The sequence below is a fragment of the Talpa europaea genome (assembly GCF_964194135.1).
Source record: "Talpa europaea genome assembly, chromosome: 2".
Lineage (NCBI taxonomy): Eukaryota > Metazoa > Chordata > Mammalia > Eulipotyphla > Talpidae > Talpa > Talpa europaea.
The window spans coordinates 23,397,379-23,424,821 of record NC_140068.1 but is presented as its reverse complement, the minus strand read 5'-3'; positions in this window follow the sequence as shown (position 1 = coordinate 23,424,821).

Here is a 27,443-nt window from a genome sequence, read left to right as displayed (position 1 = left end):
ATACCATTTATATGAGTCAAATGCTGAATTCTAGAAAATACCAACTATGAGTTGCAGATGAAGGTAGAAGATCAGAAGAGATGGAAAAGTATTTGAGCCCACACTGGGTCCTTTAAAAAAAGTCAGGCTTTTTTTTTTTTACATTGAGAAGCTCTTAATAAATTTTTTAATGCAAATAAGCTCTTAATAAGTTTTTTCTTATAATGATATTCAGATGAAAACTTAAGTATCTTCAGGTATCCTGAAGGACTACTTCACTAAGTTACCATTTAATGGTGTAATATATTTTCTCATAACACTGGATTTTTTACTTTCCTGAAAATGGAATAAATTCGAGGCAATATAAATTATGTCAAAAATTATAAATGATATGTTTTACAGGTAAATGTTAAGTAATGAATATCAACAGGAAGAACTTCCTTTATTGAGTCTTCTAGTTCCAACAAAAATAAATATCAGAATGGGCTTTAAATTCTGGTCTTTTTTCAAACTTTTAAACCAGTCCTGGAAAACTGGCCATAGCAGTGAGACATCTGGGATTGGGAGGAGGGGCAAGGACAGGGTGAAGAGAGGTAACAGTCGACCAGGGTGGTGGAGTATGGGTGCTAAGGTAGTGGGTGCCCTGTGCTAACTACACATTTCAACTCCTTGAATTCCCCACCATTTCCAGTGAACAGAGTAGGATAGCGCTGGATTTATATGTTAGGAGATGAAAAAAATAAAAGGCTTTTATTTAGTCTACAGAGCAATCATTTAGTCAATCATTGAAATAAATTTTGAAGACTGGAGAATTATTCACTCTAATTGCATATTTCCTGGCTTTCTAAAATGTTTGTTCTTGTTCAAATGTTTTTTTTTTTTCTTTCATTTTGTGGATCTAGCTGTGCAAAGAGTTTGAAGAAACAATCCATTTATTTTCCATTATTTTCTCTCTACTCAGTCACAAGTCTTGACAAATTTGTTTAGTGTAAAAGAGCCTCTTTTTCCCTAGAAGGAGGTCCATCCTGAAAGGACAGCCCTCATTATAACCTTGCTGGACATTTGTAAACAAAGGAATAAGAAAATACTTAGAGTAATCATCTATGCCAGAATTTTAAGGAAGCAAGTGCAGAATTTATATAAAAGCCTGTTCCAGTATCAGCTTATGTCCATCGTGACTTGTCTACTTTTGTTTCTGCCAGAGGGTAAGCAAATGATGAATGGATATTTTGACACAACACATGTTTTAAAAAACACTTTTAACATGACCTGTCACTAAGTCAGGAGATTTGGGGTAGAGTGAAAGGGTGTGGAAATGATATTAATACAGTGAGGAGCAAGACCCTCATTTTATCATAAAGATAAATGCAGAAATGCAGCAATTTGCAAATAACACGTAATTAGGGACAGTTTTGTAATGCAAAAATAAACTCTCTAATTATATATAGACTGATTGCAGATAATGATAATGATCTACTAGCAATAGATTAAAGGATTGAGACCATTTTTTCCATCCTATTCAAGCACTGAGGTTTTCTTTATTGACCTGTACAAGTGGCTTTACTGGGAGACATTGAATAAAAATGGTTTGGGACTCGCAGGGTCTTGATTTACACATTCCTCAAGACATGTTTATCAGGGACCTTTCAGAATACATCATTTTCAAGTCCTCAGCATATTCACTATCTAGCCAAAAAATGATAGAAAGGACAAGGACAATTATTTGGATTTGTTTTATAAGACCCAGGCAGTGATTTTAGAACTTGGGACATTTATTTTAGAAAGCTTTATTTTTTTTCAATCTTACTTCCATCCCTTCTCCTCCCCACGTCTCTTCTCTCTTCCTTTCCTTTCCTGCTTCTTCTCCTTTCTAAGTAGTGTATTCCTTACTCTGTACAAATTCCATCAGCATTTTGTTTTTCTATGTCATGAAAGGTGGAAATATCTGGAAAGTACTTGAAGTTCTTTGGAAAACAAATTTATCTTGGAACCCAAAATATTCCTATTTATTTTCCTTAACTAACATAATATCACTCCCTATTATAACCAATTACTCCCATCTTCAAAGTGGAAAAGTAAATTTATGTAATGGCCTTGGGCAAAGATAATGTCTCCTTTGAGTAGGTTGGGGTCACCTCCACTGAGTACATTACTTAGAATCCCAAGATGTCATGGTTTCCTGGCCAGCCATTGCTGCTGTTTTCCACGACTGGTTTACTTAAAAGGGCAAGAACGACAAGATGCCCAGCAGTCTGCATATCTAATATGTAGTTCTCTGGGACAGCAAGACCCTATCTCTGAACTACAGAGACTTACAGGAGTATGTTTTTATATTTCATTTAAACTGGTAAAATAACACCAGTAGAGTGTGATAAATTATATAAAATGAAATATCTAGAGAACCACTAAAATAAATAAACTGTACAAAGGAACATATGTCAAAAAGTTAACTATAGATAAATCAAGAGGGTAAAAAACGGAAGTGGTAAAAATAAAACAGAGGTAAAAAGCAGAGGAAATAGAGAACAAAAAACAAAATGAAAGAGAAAATACAAAACCCATTTGTAATTACATTAAATATAAAGTATCTAGACACACTACATAAAAGCCAGAGACTGGAAAAAATTTATTAAAAAAAAAGAAACTACATGCTCTCTATAGGAAATTCACTTCAAAATAGCAATATAGGAAAGTTAAAAGTAAAAGGATGGAAATAGACATGTCATGAAAGCATTAGTCAACAAAAAGGAGTATAGTATTACCATCAGATAAAGTAGAACTGAAGGGAGAAATAGAAAAATTCAGTGTTGCTGAAGGAGACGTTTCATTCATTTATTCATTCATTGTTTAGCCACGGGTATAAGTTTTCTATTAGTATCATTTTTTGTTTTTCTTTTTTTCTTTTAATTTTGTTTAAGATTTCAACAATCCTCTCTTGATAATTGATAGGACATTTGGACATTCGGATAAAGGGTGTGTGGTAGGTAGAATTATCAAAGATGGTGGTTGTGATGTACACTGACATTGGGAAGAAGCAGATTTTTGCGGAAAATTGGAAAAGTGGTGAGCTGAGGTTTTGGTCATTGAACTAGTCTTAAAGAGATGTAAAAAATATAGCTGGATCTATGTGGTGAACAGTATCAAAATAAAGACATAGAAATCTACATATATGTGGGAATTGAAACAATGGAATTGAAGCATTTAAATGAGTTATCAAAGAGAGAGAGAGTGCGATATAATTTTTTGAATTATGGGCTTGAAATTTGAGGAATTCTCATATTTGATGTCTGTATAAAGAACAAAAGGAAAGGAAATTAAGTGGAGAAGTGGTCAAATATGTTAGAGAAAAGCTAAAGGCATGTGATGTCATGGAAATGAAGGGGCATCTGGTATTTCAAAAGAAATGAGCATCCCAAAATGAATGCAGATGAAAAGACAACGCAGACTAGAACTATAAAATGACCACAAGATTTATTGTCAGTAAGGCAAGTGATGACCCAAGTAAGAGATTCTTGGTGGAAGGAAGAGGAAATAAGTCAGCTTTGGGTGGATAAGGTCAACAAAAATGAAGCGGAGTTGATCAGTAAAGATAAGTCTTTTAACAAGTTTGACTATGAAGGAAAAACCAGGGTGATGGGGGTAAGTGCTGCTGAAGGAGATGTTTCATTCATTTATTCATTCATTGTTTAGCCATGGGTATAAATTTTCTATTAGTATCGTTTTTTTGTTTTTCTTTTTTTCTTTTACTTTTGTTTAAGGAAGAAAGAATAGACAAAATGGAGACAGGCTGAGGAAAACGGAAAGATGATTCAGTAAGGAAGGATGAGAAAGCCTCTCTTAAAAGTGACGGTGACAGTGTTACCAGGAAAAACAGAGAGGACACAAATACTTAATTTGGTCATTTGGTAGCGAGAAATTTTGAGAGTTCCTATTTGGTGTTTTTGGTTTTTTTTTAATCTCTTACATAATTTCCAATCGTGGACGACTTTGATAGCCACAGTTAATAAATTTTCTGTACCAAAAGAGAACAAAATTATCCAAAAAAATTTTGCTGCTGAGTAATTTATATGAAAATCTTCTAGCAGTATAAAATTTAAGGCACACTGACTCTTTACAGTTAAGTAACATTTAACTGTCTTCATTGCCCCTGTTCTAGAAAATCAGGATGAGTAGGGACTCTTGGTTGAGCGCAACATAAAATCCCAGCTAAAAAGGCTTAGGCTAAAAGAAAATGTTATTATGACTGCAGTTTTTAGGATTTGGAGATGACTTCAGCATGTCTGTGTTCGGGCCTGAAATGATGCCATAGAAACCTCAGTCCTGCCGTCAGCTGTATTACTCCAGTCTCAGCTAAACCGAAAAATAGCTAAATAGCTAAATAGCCACAGTGGAAACTTCTGCTTTATCCTCTTGGATTCACATCAGTAAGGAAGATCTATAACACCTTTCTCACAAAACCAAGCAAAATTTCACTGGTTTTAATTGGGTCATATGTTAATCCCTGAAATAATAACTGAGTTCAAGGAAGATGAGAAGCACTGATTGGATTAGGCTTGTGATCACTGTTAGAGGTGAGTCTGGAGTCACCTAACCTACTGTGGGAATAGATAAATTCCCAAATGGCAAAAGAAGGTCAATTTTGATCATTTAAAAATATGATCAAATTGACTAATAAGTCCACTTTTCTGCTCTGTATATGTCTGTGTGTGTGTGCGCGCGTGTGTGTGCGTGCGTGTGTGTGTGTGTGTGTGTGTGTGTATATATATATATATATGTATATCCCTTGAAGATAAACAGATAAATGTTACAATGAATCACCACTGATTTGAGTTTCTATTTCTTCCCCCTCTCTGTTAACACAAAATGAACATAGATGAACTCAACAAAATGGATGACAAGAAGAGGTGAGGTGGATGTGTTTGGAATCATGGCTAATGGGTTATGATAGTAGCTGACAATTAAGAGTTCTTAGGGGCAAAAAATAAAAATGGTCTTATTTTATTTAATCTTGAATATGTAGCGTTCAAATGTAGTTAGAAATGTGCAAATACCATTAAACATAACTCCTGAAACAGGAAGTTTCCCAAGTCTTCTGCTTTGGGGAGTCTGCTCCTTAGATTCTGCTGCTTGCTAGAGCGGAGAAGTTGCTGGGTGTACTGCACTGCTTGCTCACAGTGGTAGCCACGGCTACTTTGACCTCCTTCCCGGACAATAAAGAATGCTTATGCTATGATGGATGGGATAGCAAGTTTCCTCATACAAGCGATATAAAACCCTGCCATTTTTACTCCTGGGTGCTTAGCCTTATGGGAGTGACCCCGCTAAGCCTGCCAGTGTGACAAGTAAATCTCTCTCTCCACCTCTCTGAGTTCTGTCTGATTTCTCCTGGAAATTGCTGTCACACTCCATCTGTACACATTTGTCTCAGTAACATTCTGACATGGCCCATTCCTAAATTTAATTTCTATCAGATCATACTGATTAAGTAAATTTTGGCATAGGATATGATTTTATTTACACTTGGGAAGATACAAAATAATTCCTCTAGGTCTAACCCAATATAATGATATATTTTGTAGTGCTAGCTCGAGTTCTGTGAGTTGCACAAAAGCTCTAATTAAGCTTTATTCATGTCTGTGTTTCTTTTGCCTAACCCTGAGCTTAAGAGGTAACAGGCACCAAAAAAGGTAGACTAATTTAATATTGTAGCTGGCCTTCCCATTTAGATCTCTTCTTGTCACAAACCTTTCAAGATTTCACACATATTATCACCCCACTGAGACAGGCTTTTTTTTTTTTTAATAGAGGCATGTTTTATTTATTTTATTTATTTGTTTGTTTGTTTGTTTGTTTATACATGCACTGGGTAGAGTCAGAAGCGCGGGAGGGTGAGAGAATTCATCAGAGCCAGAGCAGGGAGCAGAGCAGGCAGAAGGACCGAAGTACACTGCTGAGGGGAGCAGCGGGCGGCAGGAGAGGTCTGCGTGCCATGTGGGATCCTCCTCTGGTTGGGGAGCAGCCGGGGATCGAACCGGTGCCGCAGAGGCCGAGGGCAGCTTCGCAACCCAGCGCTCAACCGCTGCGCCACCGGGGAGGCCCTGAGACAGGCTTTTAAAACAGTGTTTTGATGGGAATCTTGGAGGTGGGGTACAGTCCTTCTCTGTTTTTTCTCCCTGCTGTTGTTTAAGTACATGTGTCTCTTTCACTGTATAATTCTTTCAGAGGTACAACCATTATCAAGCCATTACTTCATTGACTCATTTATTTATTTCGTGAATATTCATTAATTGCCCTATAGGTACTATAACTATGAAAATAAATCAAATACGATGTTATGAGAATACGAGCCAATAAGTTTTTAACATTGCTTGTTATGGTTTCTGCCTATTTCTTCCACAATGCTTTACAAAGCATATGACACAGAGAGGTTTTAGAGATGCCTACTTATTAGTTGATTAGGGGAGTTGAAACAAATGTAACCTGTATCTCCAGCTACTAAATCAAGTCATAAAGTATATCATTCTTTCATCCTCTTCAATTAACCATTAAATAATAACCACCACTAATTCAAAATTGGTTTTGCAGGAATCTTGCGTGCTTAATTTTTTTAAAGCATGATAATGTCCTTATGAAGTTCCTGGTTTTATACAGGAAAACTAAGACTAGAAGTAGCTAGAGAGGTTTTACGTATTGAGTAACAGAGCTGGGATTTGAATCTTGGTCTCTCTGGGAACATGGTTCATAATTCTACTCATTGCCACATAGTAGCTTCAAAAGACTCTCGAAACACCTGTCTTTCACTTCCGACTCCATGTCTCTGAAGTCCTGAAAATCTCCAGATTTGGGATCTACTGCAAGAGGCATTGCCTGTGCAACCTCCCTTACCTCTCTTCCCTGATTCTACAAGGGGAGTTTCAGACCCTGAAAGCTGTCACTCTTGTGCTGGTCTCCAGATTTCCATCTCCTCTTGTCGGTTTCCCGTCCACTCCTTATTGCTAATCGAAGTGTTTATTCATAAACATAAATGCTTATGTTGTAGTAATGTGGATCCATCCTTCCTCCCCAAAATAAATTCTTACTGAGGTTATAGGCAAAAGGAAGGAAGAAGGAAGGAAGGAAGGAAGGAAGGAAGGAAGGAAGGAAGGAAGGAAGGAAGGAAGGAAGGAAGGAAGGAAGGAAGGAAGGAAATACCTGTCTCCATAGTGGTTGGACTAGTTTGCATTCCCACCAGCAGTGGAGAGCTGTGTGGAGATTCCTCAACCTACTAAAGATAGAGCTTCCATATGATCCAGCAATTCCACTCCTAGGTATTTACCCAAAGGACACAGAAACATCAATGCCAAAGAGCACCTGCACCCCATGTTTATAGCAGCACTGTTTCAATAGCTAAGCTCTGGAAACAACCCAAATGCCCCAAAATACATGACTGGTTCAAGAAGATGTGGTACATATACACCATGGAATACTACTCAGCAAAAAAAAAAAAAAGATAAACACATGCAATTTGCAGCAACATGGATGGTGCTGGAAGGGATCATGCTCAGCGAAACAAGCCAGAAAGAAAAAGAAAAATACCGGATGGTCTCATTCATAGCAGGAATCTAGAAAACCTAAATAAGGGGCAAGGAAAAAGAATAACTATAAGAAAGAAAAAAGCAAAATCAACAAACAACTATGAACCAGAGACACACTGGTGGGGCGGGGAAAGGAGAGATTGGGGTGAAAATAAGGGGGTTGCAATTGTATGGGGGAGATAAAAATATAATTAAAAAAAGAACTACCTGTCTCTTCAATCTGTAAATTCCAATAAGCAGAAATCTGATTTCCTTACCTCCCTTCTCTCCCACTACCCCCAGTGTACCTTCATTTTGATGACAGAAATCTAACACATCAAGCAGTTCAATATAAATTCATATGTTTTATGTGAATAATCATTGACCCACTATGATGAAAGACTGCATGTTCGTCTCCCTGTTTTATAGATGAGTCACCACTATTTTCTAGATTCTATTATATGGTCTGGGCTCAATGGGAAAAGAACAAGCGCTTCGAGCATCTAAAGAAGGCATCTCTTGACTTATGGTTCCTCGGCCTCAGGCAGGTAATCAGCCGGTGGACAGAATCAGCCACCACTGTGACCTCCTGCAGAGAGGGGCATCCAGTTCTTATGCCCAATAGACTCTTTGAACTCTGAATGTTCACAATTCCTCTCACTCTCTAGAGGTACAAGTATATAAACATCATCAAGAGCGCTTTGTTCTCTTTGTTCCTTGACATACACAATACCTATATTTTTGCTCTTGTTTATGAAATCTATTTCTGTTGCACGTTGTCACAACCACAATGAGGCCCTTTCATTCTGAAGTCTTGTCTCAGTGTTGTGGCGGGAGCACATTCAGCTGAAAACAGGGCTTCTCATAAACAGTATAAACATGGGTTCCCAAAACCTTGTTGCTAGGCTATCAACACAATGACAAATATTCACATAGGGTTTATCATGACAAGATAATAAAGGACCGAGATGACAGAAAAAAATCAATTGCCAGTGATTCCATTAAGAGGTGGTCTCTGAGGACAATGTCAACGAGCATCTTCATCTTTGTCTTTTTGAAAAGGTTAAAGTTTCCCATCCCAAATGCAGGAACAAACAAACAAAAAAATATATACCCTGGAACAATAACCTGCAGAGACAAGACAGCGCCAGAAAGACAAAGCCTGTTCAGCTGTGTTTCCTGACAGCCCTGCCCAGCACACTTCCAGTCGGGTCTCAGGCCGACAAGTGAGTTTCTAAAGAATAATTATATCCAGTGATGTCATGATGGATGGCCGCTTTCCAATTGCTTGTGGCTTATCTTTTGGGACAGAGAGTTAGAGGAGATAGCAGGTTGTGACCTGTTACCACCATTTAATGGGGGAGGGAAGCAGGTTAACTTTTGCTGTTCTAACTCGTGTAGGAGTGTAGATTCTGAGTTCCATCCTCTGAGTCCTCTCAAATTAACCCTGCATGGATGTTGCTACTTTTTTTTTTTTTAAAGATTTATTTATTTTTGCACACAAGAACTGGTGGTAAGCCAGAGGTGTGGGAGGTGAGAGGACTCACCAGAGAGAGTGGGGAGCAGAACAGGCAGATTTTCTGAAATACACTGCTGAGGGAAGCAGTGGGTGAGACAGGAGAGATCTGATGTGGGTCAGCTCCCTGGCCGGCCTGGGATACAACTTGTGCTGCAGTGGCTGTAGATAACTTGATAGCATTGTGTCTTTAATCCCTGCACCACCAGGGAGGCCCTAGATGTTGCTACTTTAATAAAACAAATCTCAATATGTGATCTACTTTACTTAAATAGGTACCCTTTATCCAATAGTTTTGTAGCAACAGACAATGTTCAAAGTGCTTTATATAATTTGCTGTTTAATCATGGCTGCAGCATCACATTGGAGGTAATGTCATCCTGCCCATTTTATAGATGGGGAAACTGGACACAGGAGGTGAAGGGGCAGGCACCAGGCTTGTAGGTGGTAAAGCCAGGACTTGAACCTGACCCCAGTCCCTGCCCTTAGCTACCCATGGTGCTGCATTTTATGATTATTTAAAAAATATTATTGGGCCTCCCTGGTGGTACAGGCAGTTGAGCGCTGTCCACAGCGTCTACAGAACTAGTTCGATCCCCGCCAGCCTCAGAGCAACCCACATGGCGAGCAGACCTCTCCTGTCTCTCCTGTTGCTCCCCTCAGCAGTGTTTTTTGTCAGTCTGCCTGTTCTGTTCCCTGCTCTTTCTCTGGTGAATCCTCTCACCCTCCCGTGCATCTGACCTGTACGGTGGTTCTTGTATAAATAAAATAAATCTTAAAAAAAAAAAATTCTTATTATTTCTAATAAATGTTCAGGCAAAGCTTACAAAAACAAGCCACCACATGTTTTCTATCTATATATATGTATATATATTGTTTCTCACAAACAGTATATACATATACAGTATATATTTCATACTGTGATAGCTATAAGCTTTCATAATAGGATGCCATAAACTCGATAATTCTAATTTTATATTTAAAGCATATGCAATTAATGCCTCATTTTATTTATTTTTCTTAGGTGAAAACATGATTTATTATTTCTCAAGATTCTGAGAGTTGCCTCAGCAGTTCTCCTGCTCTCTGTCCTGTCTCCTCGGGAGGCTGTTGTCAGCTAGTTTGGGTGATTAGGTGGGTGGGTCAGCAGGGGTGCTCTGATAGCTGGACTTCACTTTCCTGGTGGTTATCGTTCAGTATTCCAGGCTGTCTTCCTAGTATGTTGACAAGAGCCTTTCCAAGAGCTGAAGTCCCATCACACAAGCACTCAGCAACCGTCTATGTTAATGCCCCATTGGTTAAAGCCCACAGGTTCCAGTCAAAGTCAGTGTGGGCAGGGCTTCTGGGAGGCGTCGGTCTTCAGGGCCTCCTAGGTTTGCCTACCACATTGCTTTGGGACACCTTCTTTTTGAGGCAGTAGAGTTTGCTGGAGCCACATGGTCTGGGCAATTAATACTTTAAATCATAGATGAGGTAGGTTATTTTTGAAAACATAGCATGAGTCCATCTTCTGATACACTTAATTCAGACTTCTCAAACTGGAGTGTATACACCAATGTGGCTAACAAGAAGCTCAAAATATATCTCTTGGGAGTATTCACCTCTCTATGAAGATTTGGGGAAAATTACGTGAAATCAAATGTAAATATCTATTATCAGGCAAGAAGAAAAATAAAACAGTAGTCATTCAGGAAACATGAGCTTTGCAGCTTCCTTCAAGTTATAGCTAAAAACTGGGGGTTTTCATTACAGTTTGGTGTCTAAGAAAGAAGCACTAAAGAAGAAAACAAGTATCACTAGCGCAAAAGTAAAGCTTCATGAGACTTTCTCTTGCTTTCCACAGAAACATTCATAATGATTTTCATCATTTTAATAATTTGACAGAATGGCTAGAAGGATTAAATGGAGAAAATAGGAAAGGCATTCCTGATGTGAGAGCCATAAATAATGCATTTCACAAAAAGTAAAAACAGATACAAACAACTAACCTCTTGATTTGAAATAAATAGAAGAAAATTACTTTTCTTCCCATATTCTTATAAGAGCATTACCAGCTTAATCATCTCTTGAGAACCACAGTGATTGTGACCCATCCCTGCAATCACATTATCTCAGTTACCACAGGCGGCTTCTGAGGAAAGAAGATGTTTTTAACCCATTACCAGCTTCCAAGAAAATGGCACAGATGAGATAATTTATGAGAACATATATTAAATGTCTGGGAATTGAAATATGGTGAGTCTGTATAACCACAGAGGACAGGTTTTGTTTTGGCAACATAATTTTATATCTATCTATCTATCTATCTATCTATCTATCTATCTATCTATCTATATACACACACACACACACATATATTTATGTATATATGTATAGGCCTATACACACAAATGATATATATACATATATGACAGGAAAAGATTTTTACTTACAAACGCACACACATGTGTATGTATGTATGTGTATACACATGCATATATTTTTGTAAGAAAAGCTCTGTAGGGGCTAGGTCTATTCAGTGCCCAACAGGTCAATTCTCACCATTTGATAGTCTATGCATGTGCCTAGTAAATAAAGTGCCTGTTAATTGATGTGTAACAAAACAAATATAAACTTAAGGCATTCTCTGGATGAATGGAGTTTACATTGTTATTGGGTTACAGCAATAAATTAAAATATTCACAGTCCCTCTGTAAGGGAACCTCTGAACCTGTAGTTAAAACATTGAGTACAGGGCAGGGCCTCCCTGGTGGTACAAGGGAACTACCCACATGGTGCAGCAGACCTCTCCTGCCCGCCCACTGCTCCCCTCAGCAGTGTACTTTGGTCCGTCTGCCTGTTCTGTTCTTCACTCTCTCTTTGGTGGATCCTCTCACCCCTGCACCTCTGGCCTGTACTCCAGTTCTTGTATGCATAAATAAATAAATCTTCAAAAAAAAAAAAAAACAACATTGAGTACACTGTGGCGGTTGGCTTTGATAGTTTGAAGAGCCCACACACACCCCTAGCCCTACTTTCTTTCCTGCTACTCGATTCCCTCTGCATTTTCAGATCCATGTGCAATATTGAGTGAATGTTCTGCTCAACACTGCGAGCTCTCCCAGGCCAGGCAAAGCATGCAAATGTTCTGTTCTTTTAGATGTAGAAATACTCTTTTAGGGTTTACTGGCTAAAATACAAAGTTTGTCTCCAGTTTAATTGAAACCTCAGCTTCAAACATGAAAAGAAATGCATGTTTTATAGTCTAGTATTCCCAGTTTGACATCTTGGTCCGGTCTTTGGTCAGGCTTTACTTACAAAGAAAAATTAAATTAAAAATCCATTCCAACGTCAACCATACTTAGCCACTAATTGCTAATGTTATTGATCTTAAGAGAAACTCTAATTTAATTTACTTACATAATTGAAAATTATATAAATATAATTCTAATATAATTTTTTAATCCTACTTTTCAGGCAAAAGTGTGACCTAATAAAATTTTTTCAATTTTCATATTCAACAAATTCACAAAACATAATATCAAACTTGGTCCATTATTAAATAGAAGAATTGTTTTTAAATATTTGCTAAAGACTCCACAATGATACTTTGATATAAGTTGATTTTTAAAAAAGTTTTCCAAAATTAAAAAGTTGAATCTAAGGAAGTTCAAAGACATGTTTTAAAAGGAATAAATAAATTACTATGGAAAAGAGCAGAGACTATGTTCAAAGGAAGCATAATTACTAAAATATTTATTTTAAAAGATTTGTTGTTCTGAATAGCAATCACCTTTAATTAGTGTTTTATAAATATGTTGCTGTGCATAATATTCTACTGTGGTATGTTTTAATACACTCTTTGGTCATGTTTTTGTACAGTTATAAAATAACAAATGCAGTGTTATTATTACTCAACAGCATATAATGTAACTGATCTCATAAAAACATCAGTAATGATGGGAAAGATGCATGCCTACACGATGACCAAGTTAGCAGCCCAATAACTTCTAGGAGCAAGAAGATTTATAGCTCATCAGGTGCACTTGCAAGGTTAGACTTCAGAGCTTTTGCAATTGGCACTCTCCAGAAGGAGGCAGAAGAATGTGGGTGTGACCTGGAAAGAGTTCCAGGTAACCTTGGGAAAGGCGGGGGTGTGGCCACTATTTGATTTCCATCTTCTCCTCTTCCTTCTATTATGTCTAAACAAACTTTTTGGAAACCAATAAACTGAAAGGTTTTGACTGTAGGATACTCAGTTTTATGATAAATAATTTTTGCAAAGGAAATTGTTCAAATTTGAAAAATCTACTAGATTAGTGGGTTGGGAACTAACAGAATTTACTGTTTTACATAATGGTTTGAATGCTAGGGAACAAACTCAACTTCAGGGAAGAGGGGTGGTGCTTGCTGACTGTGTTCATTCAAATCATAATGGAACAGAGATCATGAGGCCATAAATGCTAACCTAGTTAGACCTAGTTTCTGTGTCTTTTGTGTCCCTTTACCTGGTCTCTCTCTGACTCAGTCTCACACAAGTCCATTCTTTCCTAACCAACTTTTTCTCTCTTTTCTCTGTCACTCCACAACTTCAACTTGCAGAGAATTTTGGCTTCCTCACGCCTGTGGCAATTTGACGACTCTAGTAAAATTGCTCCCTGACGATTATTCCTCATTTCTTGTTCCAAATTTCCAAGGATAAGACACTGTTTGGTCCACCTCATCTCTGTATGCCAGCCCCTGAGTTCGTGATGAAAAGATTATCAATTTTGACTATCCTTGGGTCAGGCTTGTCGTGTGTGTGTGTGTGTGTGTGTGTGTAGTTGGCAAGACTTTAAAGAGCAAAGACTGCGTATGGAGCATGTTCCTTAGAAAGGCCTGCAGCAGGACTGACAGTGACCAGTAATTCTAGGATACTGCATTTTAATGCCCTCTGACTCTTTATTAAAATACTCAGTTATTCATACAACATTTTTATTAAACAATTTCAGAGGGTCAGACACAGCCAAGAAAGTGACACTGCTTTAAAACATGTGCTCCCTGGTGCTCCTCTGTTCCCTGCATGTCTTAGCCTCCTCAGTTCAGGCAGCTGGCACTCATCTCCTCTCACATTTTTGATTTGACAAGTCTATGAAATTTATTTGTTCTGTCAGTATGAAGAAAAGATAACTTACTATGCATAATCTCCATTTTTGCATAAAAAACTGGGCGTGTGTCTTTTCAGTACAAAAGTCCCACATTGAAACCTCCAAACGATTCTGAGGTATTTTAATCTCTGAAATGATGAAGCTATCATAGTAAGATATAAATAAAGGTAAATATAGATGCCAAAGCAGAGAGGATCAGGGAAGGTGGGTTTATGGGGAGCAGAATGGAGACCAATATTAAGCAAGAGTGATATTTTCTTATTTAATGCGTTTTAGGAGTCACAGATTAGGATCTTTCCTTATTTGTGTGTTGATGTGGGTTTGGGATTATTTTTCCATGTCTGTTTTAGCTCTTTTTTTCTTTGGCAAATACTCAATTTGTGAAAATGAAAAGGTTTTTCTTTTTCTCAGCCAGGTGATCAAGGTCAACATCAACAGTGTAAGTCATGTTGATAACATGCAGCCATCATATGCTGTGGTAAAAATGGCAATTTACCCTGTGGTCTTTCCCACAAAACCCATAACCCCAGGCTAATAAAAGAAAGGCATCAGACAAATCACCTCTATGGAACATTCTAGAAAATATCTGACCAATGCACCTCAAAATAGCCAGGTCTTCAAAAACAATGGAAGTTTTAGAAACCATCCAGCAGTGAGAGCCCAAGGAAATGTAATAGCTAAATGTAACGCTGCATCCGGAACCAAAAAAAGAAAAAAAAGAAAATTTCCTAATTAAAAACTAAGGAAACATCAATAAATTATGAGGGTTTTTCCCCCAAATTTTTCTTTTCTTTTCTTTTCTTTTAAAAGATTTATTTATTTTTACAAGCACTGGGGTATAGGCCAGAGATGCGGGAGAATGAGAGAATTCACCAAAGACAGAGCAGGGAGCAGAACAGGCAGAAGGACCAAAATACACTGCTGAGGGGAGCAGTAGGCAAGACAGGAGAGGTCTGCTGCACCATGTGGGTTTCTCCCTGGCTGGCCGGGAATTGAACCGGCGCTGCAGAGGCAGCAGACAGCTTCACAGTGCTGCCCTCAATCTGCTGCACCACCAAGGAGCCCAAATTATGAATTTTAATAACAATTTATCAATATTGGCTCAACGTTGTAGCAGATATTCCAAGTTAATATACCATGCTAGCAGGAAAAATCTGGTTACAGGATATATCAAGCTCTATACTATTTTCCCAATTATTCTGTAAATCTGAACTAGTTGTACAAAAATTAATTTAAAAAAGCAAATCTTTTTAGAAAAACATGGAAAAGGTCTTTTTGTTTTAATGAGAAATTCTAATATGGTGGTTCTGATTTGTCATGGCTGCACTTCAAAGATCCTTTTAAAAATTCTCTGAAGATATACCTGATAAACTACTCTTATTCACAGGTTCTGGAAATTAAAAGGGAGAGAAACAGAAGTTGGGGGTCCAGGAAGGATAGGAGTGATATCTGCCAGAAATCTTGTCCTTCTATCAAATACAAGGCTATTTAAAAATCAACTATTCATTGACACAATAATTTAAATCTAGACTCAAAATCATTCACAACCCAGTTCCAATTAAAAAATAATAACAACAAAAGTTAGAAATAGATGAAAAGGGGAAAAAACACCCAGTTCCACCCATATAGCAATGTATTTCTTCCCCTTCTCCCCCACCATATTCCTTTTTATTGATGTAATCAATATCTTGTAATTTCATTGATATAATCACAGTGTTGATAAAACTGGAATTCTTATACTAAAGTTTTATTATAAACATTTCCCAAGTTACCTCAGGGTCTTCAAAATTTCACTTTAAAAAAAAAAAGCCTGCATAACAGTCCATCAAGTGGATACACCATAATTTAGTTGAACTTTTCTCTATTGCTGACCTTCCAAAGAATCATTTCTACCATGGAAGAATCAAACTTTCCCCTATTCTTCCTATGTTACTACATTACGTAGCTGAAAGTCGAGAGATGACAGTAGTATATTTATTCCTTGGAAAAACATCCAGTCTGAACTCTTGACCTGTACCTCCTGCTGGGCCAGGGAGGAGGCATGCACAGCCCTTCCAGCAGCTTTCAGGCTGCAGAGCCAGAGCAGAGATTCAGTGCTCCTGGCCTCCTCAGAGACCCCTATTTCCCTTTGAAGGCCTGGCGATGACTTGTGCTAAATATCAAAGTCAGCTGGCCTCGGGCATTTCAACACCTCTAGCCTGCTCTCAAAAGGGAAAATGAAAGTTGCTGCTCTTAATTTTATGCATGGTATGTCTTGAAAATAAAATCTCTTCATGGATAGGAGCTCAAAAGAGGGAATAATAACAGGTGAGAAAGGCAATGTAGATAATAAATCATAAAGCTACAGTGTTTTGGAAGGCAGAGGTAATGTGTTATTTCTGAGATGTCATCGTGCTGAGATCATCACCAAAGCCTGTCAACTCCAAAGAGATAAATGCAAGATACATCTGGTTTCCTTTCTGTGTGTGTGTGTGTGTGTGTGTATCTGTGTAAGTCTAAAGCGATTAAATGATTTATTATTCTTCCTAACTTCCAGAAGTACAAACTCAAGTTTGGTTTTGCTACGGGCAGAGAAATGAAAGAAGCAGATTTATCATTAATTTTAAAGAAAGTTTGTGACAAACAGCACAGGCAACTGGGGGCTGGGACCACTATCTGTATGAGCACTCAGTACCAGTGTAGAAAAGATCACTGCAATGGCAGAATTTACATCAGGAAGATGAAAAGCCTGAGTAATGTCAACAAAGGACATTCTGGACTCCCACACACAAACAAGCAGTAGAAGGAGCTGGGGCTCTGCCGATCAGCCCCATGAGTGAACATTCATGAGGTCACCCCCAGCGAGGACACACAGGCAGTTCCTTTCTTTGTGAATTGGAATTAACACACAGAGCCCATTGCTCCTCCCAAGAGAAAACAGAAGAGCCCAGAAAACCAAGATGAGGCACAGCCAGCCACATCTCTCAGCTCTGATCCACATTGGTGGCTATGAGCCAAAACCCACATGGGTTTAAATTTGAGTTATGGGGAAGGGAGACCCCTACCTGTGCTCTGGCTGCACTGGTTCAGCTTGTACACCCTGGGAAGGTATTTCAGGGTGAAGGGACCTACAATATATTAGGGTTTTGGATAGTTGGACATGACAATTATCTTTTTTGTTGAGGTTAAGCTGACCTAGTTTACATTACATAGGTAAGATTCTTTAGTATGTGACTAGACCTTAATCTATCATTGGAGATTTTTTTAAGCCCTGAAAACTCCATGCATCCCTTTTCCTCTTACAATACTTGTCCTCTTCATATTTTCAGGTTTCCAGATTATTTCTCCCTTTCAGAAATCCTGGTAACATTTTTTTATGTTTAAATGAATAAAAATCATACAACCCATAATGTATTTGTACAGTTTAGTTGATCTTCTAGCACCAAAACTTCTCTTTGCTCCTAGAAAATCAATCTGGGTGTTTAAGAACCTCACATTCTAGTCCATTCTAATAAATCAACCTCCAAATCAGGTCTAGCATTGTGGGGAAAGATGCATATTTATTTACCTTTTCAGAAAGTTAGTGAGCTCCTAGACTACTATATCTAGTTTATCCACATTTATAGTACTCATATGGCCTAGCTGAGTTCAGTAGTCTTGAATAAAGCAGGAAGAAAATAGAGTTGAATAAGGTAGAAAAGGAAAGAAGTAAGTATATGAATACAGACTAAATGCAGAAATCCAACCCGCGTTTCCTGATGGTGAATTCTCATGACCCTTCTCTTTCAAGCAGTGGTCCTGAGAGAGTCTGGAGGAAAAGGGATGCATGGAGTTTTCAGGGCTTAAAAAAAATCTCCAATGATGGATTAAGGTCTAGTCACCTGACTGTCTCTGGCTACCTGAGCTGGGTGCAAGAGATGATGGGGAAGACAGGATTCGTCAGGTCAGGCAAAGGAGAAGTAAAGGTAGCTTCTGAATACATGAAGAACTTCCCCAGCAGGAAGCCTTTGGAAGGTGATAATGAGTCGCCTAGTGGAAGTTACCTTGGCGAGGAAGCTGGGTCTGAATTTTAGTCATAACATGTCTTCTTTGCAGGGCCTCTGCACAATGTTCAACACACTCCTGTGTGAGAGACCTGCCAGGGGTGAGAAGAAAGGTCATGTTGGGCTGAGTACCAGAGGAGTAGAAGGTAAGGCAGAGGGAAAGCCAGGCAGTTATGGCAGATAACACTGCTGCTAAAACAGGCACTCTGTTGTTTACTCAGTTGCTTTACTGGCATTTAATGGTCAAGTCCCCCCAAGAGGAGTTCTTATAGGGAGATACTCATGAGCCTTCAGGACCAGGACTCTGTCTTCCAAACAACCACAAGGTCCCAAGATCAGAACTGGAGGCAGGAAAATGAGATCCTTCCTTCTACCGGAACACAGAGATTAGAGCCCATGCGGGCTCAGAAGATGTCAGTGGCTGTTATAAGAGAGGGGTTTTCCCTCCTTTAGGCAAAGAGGGGGCTGTTCTCCAGCAGCACATCTTCAGACTGGGAAAGCTTTTGCTCCCTGAAGCTCAGGTATCGTTGGCCTCCCATGAACTGACTGCAGTCATGGCATTAATTACATTGCAAGGGCTGCTTATGAGTTTGACCCTAAGGCAGGTCTATTATAGGTGAAACATCCTATTCTGATTTAACACATGCCTTCAGCCTTATACACAGGTCAATTTTCTTGGGAGCTCAGAGGGCTTCTCATGATAATTCATCTTTTCAGCACCCCCATGAGGAAGCCTATGGACTGTGATTGGAGTGTCCAATGAGTCTCCACAACATAGTGGTGAGTTACCCGCCTGGTGCCAGCCAGCCGAAAGTGTTTAGACTGGTTTTAAGCCCTTGGCACTGGGTCCTTGACTGACACTTCCATTAGCTGTTTAAAGTGACACATGGATTCACCACTGGTTATACAACAGGGAAGAAACAAAATATGACATGCAGAAATGGAAACACTCTTGTAGCAAATTCAAATTGACAGCATTTGCTGAGCAAGTCCACAGCTTTGGGAATTTGGAGACTTCTGGGTTTTAGAATTTGAACTGATTGGAAAGAGAAGTTAGCAATTTAATTCCTGCCCCACTTTACTGTCATGCCTTTTATGTGTGGTCACATGTAAGCTCCTATTTGCCAGTATATGGACACATCTGTCCATCTCAGCTCTAGTTGGGATTTTTCAGTTAATTGCACTAAAGGAGACTATACTCTATTAATAGTAAAAGACAACTTATTTCTTTGAACATAGACTCATGAGCTATTAATCCTAAAATCAAATCTTGAATGTGAAGAAATCTTAGGTTGTTTTTAAAAAATAAAAAAAAGGAATAAAAACAACAATGCTTTATTCCCAAAGTAATGTCTTTGGAACAGAGTACTACATATTTCTATTAGGTTTTCATTTCTTTGACTTCTCTATTATTAAGGCACAGTGATGGCTCCTAGTGGGTGGAAGGAACCTGGATTATCCTGAAAGCAAAGCTTAAGACACAAGTTTGCAGGCAGGCAGTTAATTTGAAAATGTACATTTCCTGTACACTGGGTGCTTTTGCTTATTTTGTCTCATTTAATTTTCACAATTCTAAAAAAAAAAGCAATAACAAGTAAACTTTAAATGACACCATTCTAAGACACACACAGATAGACACTCAATAGTAACCACTACCAATATTTTTAGTATTCCATTTTATAAAGAAAGAAACAAGATGGAGAGAAGCAAGGAAAGTGCCCAAGGTTTTGCATCCAGTTAAATGCAGTGAAGACCAAGGCTGGACTTCTTTGTGCTGTCTTTGCACTAGGTAGACTATGCTTAGACATGGAGCTCTCCTGCTTTATAATAGTGGAATAGCATGTTTGCTTATGTGTTTGTTTGGTTATTTATTTCAGTTTACTTTGGTTTTTTAAAATCGATTTAATTTTTAGATCAATTTTACATTTATAGTAAAACTGAGTAGGAGGTAGAGAGATTTGTCATATTGCCCCATCGCGCAGAGCCTGCCACGTGATCAGCTCCCTCAGAATGGTGCATTTGTTACAGCTGATAATCTACATTGATACGTCATTGTCATCAAAAGCACATACTTCATAATAGGGTTCACTCTGAGTGGTGTGCTTTCTTTGGATTTGTACAAATGCACATGGATATATATCCACCATTATGTATCACACAGAATAGTTTCACTGTCCTGAAAAATCCTTCACACTCCACCTGTCCATCATTTCCTTTTCCCTGAACCCTGGAAATCACTGATCTTTGTGCCGCTACCATATAGCATGTAACATTTTTAGAGTGATGTCTTTTCATTGGTAATATGCATTGAAGATTTCTTCATGTCTATTTTGACTTAATAACTTCTTTTTAGCACAGCATTATATTCCATTGTCTGGATGTATCACAATTTATCCACTCATCTGATGAAGGACATTTTGGTTTCTTTAAGTTTTGGCAATTATGAATAAAGTTGCTATAAAATCCCCGTGTAGGTTTTTGTGTGGACATACAGTAAATATCAAGGAGCATGAATGTTGGATCTAAGGTAAGATTATGGTTAATTTTATAAAAAACTAACAGTAGCCCTATAAAGTGACTATACCATTTTGCATTCCCACCAGCAAAAATTCCCAGTGCTCCAAATCCTCACCAGCACTTGGCATTGTCAGTGATCAGGATTTTAAGTGTGTAGAAGCATCTCATTGTTGTTTTAATTTGCATTTTTCCCTGATGACATATGATGTGGAGCACCTTTCATATGTATATCTGCAATCTGTATATCTTTTTTTTAATAGATTTTTATTTTTATTTATTTTATTTATTTATACAAGCACTGGGTACAGTCAGAAGCACAGGATGGTGAGAGAATTCACCAGAGCCAGAGCAGGGAGCAGAGCAGGCAGAAGGACCGAAGTACACTGCTGAGGGGAGCAGCGGGCAGCAGGAGAGGTCTGCGCGCCATGTGGGACCCTCCTCTGGTGGCCGGGGAGCAGCCGGGGATCGAACTGGTGCTGCAGAGGCTGCGGGCAGCTTCGCAACCCAGCGCTCAACCACTGCACCATGGGGGAGGCCCAATCTGTATATCTTCTTTAGAGAGATAACTGATAAGGTCTTTGCTCCAAGTTTTAATCATATTGGTTGTTTTCTTCATGTTGAGTTATAAGAGTTCTTTGTATATTTTGGATAACGGTTGTTTATCATTTATGTCTATTTCAAATATTTTCTCCCAGTCTATGGCTTGTCTGCTCTGGGTTTCTGCTCTGATTAAGTTGTGATTCTCTGTATCCATCTGTCTCTCCAACTTGGAGGGAAGTGGTTTCCCTGTGACCTCATTTCCATTATAGACTTAAGAAGAGTCCTTGATTTTTCAGTTTGTTCAGTTTTCTACTTGTTAAGATAGAGTGGCAACTTCCAAGCTCTTTATATGCCACACCAGAAACCAGAACTCAGTGTGTTTATTTGATAGAAGAGGAAATTATATTCAAGGAACCTGATAGATTTGCATTAGCTGCCTCACCATAACTCTCCTCTTGCCCCTCTTAGAGCTGCAGTAGCCTGTGGGGCCACTTTTGATCACAAGATCCTGCTCCCCCTTTGGCCTATTTGTCTAACCATAGAGGATTAGACAAGGATAGATAAAAGGAAAGAAAAACCATAGGTTGGCAGGTAACCTCTGACTTATTGACTGGTATTAAAATCTAAATGACCTGACCCATCCTGATCACTCCTTTTAGAGAAAATGAAACGAAGATGAAGACCTTTTTAATCAATGAGAAGTCAGAAAGGTCATCAGAGCAGACTTGAATAATGGACAGTCTCATTAATCTCAAGATGGTGGGTTCACACACCATACTTTTGAGCTGCCCCAAATCCAGCACAGTTCCCACTCCAGGCTCCATAAGACCCAGCACCAGGTGGTTTCTGCCCTGGTGGTGGGTCTTCTGAGATTATTTTGCTGGCAAACCTCTGCTACAAATTTGTTTTGTTTTGAGCTAACCTGGCTGGATCTCTGCTCTGTATTATCAAGCTCCTTCCACTCAGATCAAAAAGCAGTGTGTCCCATCTAGCAGTTTGTGATTATATTCCAAGGTGAATTTGAAAATGTAAAGAGGTCAAAAGAAATGGGACCTAATTTAACAAATGCTAAGTAGACACAAGATATTATCTACACCACAAATACCTTGAAATGGGAGGGAATGCAATGTATTCACAGTAAATATTAAGGAGCATGAATGTTGGATCTAAGGTAAGATTATGGTTTCTTTGGAAGAGGTTTCTTTGCTCTGGGTCTGCACTGGAAGAGCTCCGCCCAGGGTGTACTGATAAGGAGCCCCATAGCCTGGAGAAAGCAAATATGGCAAAATGTCAAAATAATACAAGTGTGGTCAACTTTCAATTTAGTCTGCTTCCTTATAGCAATAGAAATAAAATCCCATCTTATTTTTCACCCTCTACAGCCTCTCAGAATAAACATCAATTTCCTGTTTAGACTAATATTGTGCATTGATTATACTCTTGAATTGCTTCCTTTCTTATTTTATATTTTTTCTAGTATTCTATCACTTTACACTTTGATTTCTCCATTCATTTTTGTAATCCTTGCATCTAATTTGATTTGATTTTTCATTATCATTTTTCTTTTAGCTTTGAATATTTTACTGTTTTACATATCACCTCTGATTATTTTTTATTAATTTAATAAAATGTAATGCTTAAAAATTTAATGTTTACAGAGAACCAAGTTTTAAACAGAACACTGTAGCATCTGTCTTGAAGAGACCTAATCTACAGGGGCAACACTCTTTTCTCATGCCCCGTACCAGCCAACCCTTTGAAGCAGTTACAATATGTAACTGATTCACTGTGGTGGTAGGGGGACTCGAGTCAATAGAGATGCATTATTCGGGAACCTTCATCAATACAATTTTAAATCCCACTTTGCAAAGCACCCATAAAGTATTGATTCTTCTAACACTACTCCTCAGAAGAAGATGCAACCCTGTAAGAGGTAGGGTTTATAGCCAGGTTTCTGGAGTTCAGTTTTCAGTCTTTCTTCCTAAACTGCCCTTATTAGCTTCTTTCAGAACAGTTACAAGAAAATGACTTGAACCACTGTGGTCATAAATACAGGATTTCTTACAAAATTAAACATATATTTACCAGAGGAGCCAACAATCTATTCCCAATTTCACCCTAGATAAATGAAAACCACATCCACACAAAAACCTAAACATGATTATGGATAGTAGCTTTGTTTCTAAAATGGTAGAAACCAGAAATAACCCAAATTTCTTTCAATTAGTGAATGGTCATAATAGCTGTGATGCATCCATACGATGGACTAATTCAGCAAAAGAAACAAAGAATTATTGGCATGTGAGAAGCATTAATGAAGTTCATACATGCATTATACTAAGGGGAATAAACAGACTTAAAAACCTACATATGTGACTTTTGGGAAAAGGCAAACCTGAAGAGTCAAGAAACCAGTTCAGAGGTTGTCAAGGGGTATGGGTGGAGGGGTTGACTACTAACTAGCATAACTTTTTGAGCAATGAAAATATCCTGTCTTAACTGAGGTGGTAATTACCCTACAATATGTGTTAGTTGAAACTCACAGAATCGGGCACTTGATTAATTTTTATAGTATAATATCAAAACCAGGACATTGACATTGTACAATAGCATTGATTAGACTATGGACCATATTCAAATTTAACATTGGTGGTTCAGTGGTAGGATTCTTGCCTGCCAGACTCCTTGCACATTGATTGAAATCTTCAATCAATGGAAGGAACAGACCTTCTAGGTCCTTTCAAATTAGATAAGTTTCTCTTTTCTTAGAAACCTGAATCTGTGGCCCTAAGACTCACCTAGGATGTTTCCAACTCCCCTGATCAGGGAAAATTCTACTCAAATGCTTGTCACAGACTCACAGTCTCAAAACCAGTTATCCTGTATCTCTGTTACACCCTTCAGCCAGATTTCACTTGAAACCAAAAGGACTATTTCCATCTTGCATCAAATCTTGCCTCCCAGGGTCACTGTCTGAAATGCAAGCTTGCAAGTTTTTTTCATGTATTTCCCATACTCTCATCCTCAGAAGGGCAATGTTGCATGCTTTTACCAGCCCATCCTTCCACTCCTCTCCTTTCTCTAAGATTTTCCAACTATATTCTCTGAAATTCTTGTCTTGCAGTAAACTCTTTATAGACACACACACAAATACACACACTCACACTTACACAGTCTCAATATATTAGCACAGCATAACATCATCTTCATATCTTAAGTAAGAATAGACTGCTTCACAAAGTCATCATCTCTAAAACCTTAACTGGAGCCTCCCTGGTGTCACAGAGGTTAAAGACAATGCTATCAAGCTACTGCCTAGCCACTACCACATGAGTTCAATCCCCTGTCAGCCAGGGAGCTGACCCACATGGCGCAGCAGACCTCTCCTGTCTTACCCTCTGCTCCCCTCAATAGTGTATTTCAGTACATCTGCCTGTTCTGTTCCCCACTCTTTTTGATGAATCCTCTCCCCCCCCGACCTCTGCTTTCACCCCAGTTCTTATATGCATAAATAAATAAAGCTTTAAGAAAAAAAATCCTAAAATCTTAACAGGAAGATATCAATACTTTCTTGTTTTACATAAGCAGAAAACATCCAAATGACAGCACCATCATCTCATCTGATTACTATGAGGTCACAAGATGGTGTCAATATCTCACGGTTCCTCATTGCCTCTTCCAAGCACTTATTCTTTCATCTTTGCATGAAGACCACCAAGGCATCTTACTGGTCTGCCTTGCAGCATCAAGGTAGCTGTCTGCTATCTGACATAGGGGTCAAATCTGATATATAGCTCCCATCTCTACCTATGTCCTCTATCATATAAAATAACACATTTGTCATTGTCCAGATGGATCACCTTTTCAACCCTCTAGCTTCCCAGATTCTTGAATTTTTTAATTCCAGTGCCCTTTACATTTTGTTTACATTCTAACAATATAATTACACCAATGACTACATCATAGACATGCTGTAAATCAGAACCCTCCCTTATGTGATACCTTGAGCTCTAATAGTCACTCTGATTTATCTCCTATTTTTGAAGTTTTCCATCTCCACTGATGTCTTTAATCTATTTTTTAAAGATTTATTTATTTATGCATACAAGAGCTGGTGTACAGGCCAGAGATGGGGTGTGTGTGAGAGGATTCACCAGAGACAGAGTGGGGAACAGAACAGGCAGACTGACTGAAGTACACTGCTGAGGGGAGCTGCGGGTGAGACAGGAGAGGTCTGGTTTGCCATGTGATTATCTCTCTGGCCAGCCGGGGATCGAACTTGTGCTGCAGAGGCTGCAGATTGCTTCACAGTGTGGTGCTTAACCCCTTGAGCCACCAGTGAGGCCCCACCTTTAGTCTATTTTTGATGTTCATTGTCTCTTTAAGGTGCACCAATTGTTCCATTATCTCTTGAAAATCCCATTTTTTCTCAATCAGTTTCTTTTTCTTTCTTTTTTTTTTTAAGATTTATTTATTTATTTATACAAGCACTGGGTACAGTCAGAAGCGTGGGAGGGTGAGAGAATTCACCAGAGCCAGAGCAGGGACCAGAACAGGCAGATGGACGCTGAGGGGAGCAGTGGGCGGCAGGAGAGGTCTGCGCGCCATGTGGGACACTTGCCAGTAGCCGGGGATCGAACCGGTGCTGCAGAGGCTGCGGGCAGCTTCACAGCCCAGTGCTCAACCACTGCGCCACCAGGGGAGGCCCCTCAGTCAGTTTCTTGCTAAATTTATTTAGTTTCTTTTTTTTTATTTTAAAGATTTTTATTTATTGTTATACAAGAATCAGGGTACAGGACAGATGCACGGGAGGGAGAGAGGATTCACCAGAGACAGAGCGGGGATCAGAACAGGCAGACTGAGGAAATACACTGCTGAGGGGAGCAGTGAGTGAGACAGGAGAAGTCTGCTTTGCCATGTGGGTTTCTCGAGGGCTGGCCAGGATCAAACCCTCACTGCAGAGGCTGAGGACACTTCACAGTGAGGCATTCAACCGCCTGCGCCACCAGGGAGGCCCAGATTTATTTAGTTTCTTATCCAATCTGAGCAATGTGTTTGATAATATGAATTCTCTACCTTCAATTCAACTCCCAGGCTTTCCCCTTGTTAGACTGTATATTTCTGTCAAAGCACCAACAGCCCTTCATGCTCAAAAATCTGTGCTCTATTATTCTACAGTAAAATACTCAGCCTTGCTAAAGGAAATGTTCTGAACAATCAAGTTAGTGCCATTACCTAGCCAGGGTCTTCAGCTGGACTATCTATGTGATTCAATAAAGTCCTTTGCTTATCCACAATAATCTACCACTTTACTCATTTTCTCAAATTCTGTCAAGCCTTCACCTTCTATTCAATCTCCCTACCCACACTGTATACTTTAAACCAATAAGTACAAGTCTGAGATCACTATGACAGCAGTAAGTCCTCCAAGATGATTCCAATGATCCTTAGTCGTTTCACGACTTTGTTAAATTAGCATGTGTTATTAGGGTGCTGAATGAGGAGTTGAAGATCCACAACAGACTTCAAGAGAAATTGAATTAGAAAAGTTTATTAGTCACAGGTCCTGAAGGAAGCATGCCTCAAGGGGTCACATGGATACTTCAAGCCAGAGTACAGAGAGAGAGAGGTAGGACCTGTCATACATGGCCATATTAGGGCCCATAGGTATAGTGTTTTTGGATTTCTAGGCTAGGACTGGATTGCTTAATTTAAACCAAAAGAGTGGAGTTTTGTTAAGTTCCACAGGTCTCTTTTCCAAGGGGCGTATATGGCATGCAAGTATGGGAGGCAGGGGAGACTGTTGAATGTAAGGGCTGTTAGGGCAAGTCATATTGGGAGCTTACATTTGTTTGTGACTCTCTGAGCACCTATTAGGGCTTATACTTGTGGGAGGAGCTAGTATTAGTTTAAGGTCTCTCCAACTTAGTCAAACAAATGGATGCTGAGTGAGAGATGACATGGAGTAACTTAGCTAAACTCTTGACAGCTTTTGATATCCATGACCTTATGTAGTATCCTCTCTCCAAGAAATTATGCATAAACAACAGCGTATGGGTGCAGGTGACAACAGGTGACTACCAAGGCTAGGTCATAAAAGTTGCAGGCTCTGCCTTGGCATCTTAGGTCACTTACTCTTATGGAAGTTAAGCTGAAGGCCAGGAGGTAAGTCCAGCCCCACTGTGGGGAG